Genomic DNA, 2,379 nt, shown 5'->3' with positions numbered 1-2,379 from the left:
TGAGATTTGTATAAATGCAGTAGTTACTTAATTAACACCTGTTTCTAGGCTACTTGCCTCAATAGATCATTTAATCCACCATCCTTTGCTCAATCATCATGTATTATGTTTTCATGAATCATTACACATCTGTTCCCCACTTAATCAATAATCACGTGTTGTGCTGGTTTACCAATAGACGTTTACACCACATCTTAACCAACAACCATTTTCTGTGAAAGACAAGGCTGATGGGAGACCAAACTTGATGTTCAGCAGAGAAAGAAAGAAAAATAGCTGGCTGTGCTGCTACCATCCCCCATCTCGTAGGCATGGCAGCAGCCTCGCACACATGCGCCTGCACGCACGCACGCACGCATGCACGCATGCACCCACATGGACACACCTACACACAAATACACATGCATACAAAGCACACATACATAAACACACACACACACACACACACACACACACACACACACACACACACACACACACAGAGCTCATCTCTCTGCTACCTGATGTGAGGCAGAGAGAATATTCCAGAAACCAAACACAATGAATGCTCTTCTGCTATTCATACAAAACTGAAAATCACGCTACAATAGTCCTAATTTAAATTAAATCCACGCATGTATTTAAAGCTGCTCCTATTTTGTGTCAAGGATCAAATTTAAACTGCTGGAGAAAAAAAAGAGTTGGGGGGGGGTATTGTATTGCTTCAGTGTTGAATAAATACAATTTTTAAAGGTCCCATGACACGGTGCTTTTGTATAGGCCTTAGTGGTCCCCCAACGCTGTATCTGAAGTCTCTTTCCAAAAATTCAGCCTTGGTGCAGAATTACAGCCACTAGAGCCATTCCCACAACGAGCATTCCTTAGTATTTGCCATTTCTGAGTCTGTAGCTTTTTGTTTCAAAGCCACGGTGTCTCTTTCTCATGGGTGGGCCAAATTCTCTGGGCGGGCAAAGCAGAGAAAGGCGAGGTAACCTTGCCCCTTATGACCTCATAAGGAGCAAGATTCCAGTCGGCCCATCTGAGCTTTCATTTTTTCAAAGGTAGACCAGGATACCCAGGGCTCGATTTACACCTATTGCCATTTCTATTCACTGGGGGACCAAAGTCAGGCTGGAGGAACTCATATTAATGTTAAAAAAACTCATAAAGTTAAATTTTCACGCCATGGTACCTTTAAGAGCCAGACTGGAGCGGTGTTTGAAGGCAGTTGGGGTGGTCCAGCTGTCCTCCCTGCACGCTCGTAACACAGCAGCTCAGGTGCTCGGTTGCAAAATGTTATTTCGTAGAATTATTTTGAGATTTTAAATTTCAAAACAGGTTTTAAGCATTTGACATCATTCAGAGATAGTTTTCTTTCAAGGGCACAAGTAACTGAAATAAAGGCAGATTCAGTGCAAAGATCTATCTATGCTTTGTTTCACAACTGTGTTTAGGGGTGGCTAGGTCTGCTACAGGAGTGCCTTAGTCTTGGACTGCCTTTGGAGGTATTTTATTTTTTTACTGCATTTTCACTTTGCACTGATCATTAATGTAAATTAGATAGTATTTTGCATGTTAATATTGTTTACCTATAACTTTTGTCTTGTCATGATACTGCTTCCTTGGCTGGTTTCCCCTGAACAAGACATACATAAAGGCACGGCTCAGGTTGTAGTTAACGAAAGGATAACAAGAAACTGCTGTCACTCACAAAATGATTCTTGTGGTGGTCTTCTAACACAAGAACCAGTACCACATATAAAAACATAAGTGATTTACATTTGTTTTAAGCGGAAGTTAATGAGAATGCATGAATGCACATTTGGTTTGTTATAGTAGCCTGTAGCCGCTGCCGCTAGTTAACGAGTCTCCTCCAGGATAAAAACAGCTAGCAGGCAAGCTAAATTTTTGGCAGCGGCAGCTAACTTTGAAGAAGTGACAATTCGCGATAACTGCATGAGCTGCTGTGGCCACAATAACTCGTTTTATGATGTCACACACTTAGAGTCATTGTGTGATAGCCTTATAGTGTCATCGTTTCATTCTCTGATACACAACCGATGAGAGCAGAAGAGTGTCTGTCTGTGTGTGTGTGTGGGTGTGTGTGTGTGTGTGTGAACATATATGCATGTGAAAGGAAAATATATGTATGTGAGAGTGAAAATATGTTTATGTAAAAGGAGAATGTATATATGTGAGAGAACATGAAAAGATAATGTCTTATACGGCCCCTCATAATTTGAGGGCCGGCGACAGCATGTGTCAATACAATTTTTATTTTTTAATAATCAGCCAGTGTTTGGAGAATTAGGCTATAAGATATTTCTTAGCAGGTGAATTACAATCATTCTACTGTTACATTAATGTTTATTTAACTGCATACTTTTGTATGCCAGTCTC

At 40.7% G+C, this 2,379-nt stretch overlaps 1 long non-coding RNA gene across 1 annotated transcript in view; it reads right to left on the bottom strand.

Moving 5' to 3' along the window:
• Positions 1 to 1,080: 1,080 nt before the first annotated feature.
• Positions 1,081 to 2,379, bottom strand: part of LOC117951867 — a 4,286-nt gene continuing 2,987 nt past the window's right edge. Inside the window, exon 3 of the long non-coding RNA XR_004658266.1 lies at positions 1,081 to 1,091. This is a non-coding gene — a long non-coding RNA (uncharacterized LOC117951867). The remainder of the gene's footprint in view (positions 1,092 to 2,379) is intronic.

This window comes from Etheostoma cragini, chromosome 10 (genome assembly GCF_013103735.1).
Source record: "Etheostoma cragini isolate CJK2018 chromosome 10, CSU_Ecrag_1.0, whole genome shotgun sequence".
Lineage (NCBI taxonomy): Eukaryota > Metazoa > Chordata > Actinopteri > Perciformes > Percidae > Etheostoma > Etheostoma cragini.
This window is presented reverse-complemented; position numbering and strand designations above follow the sequence as displayed.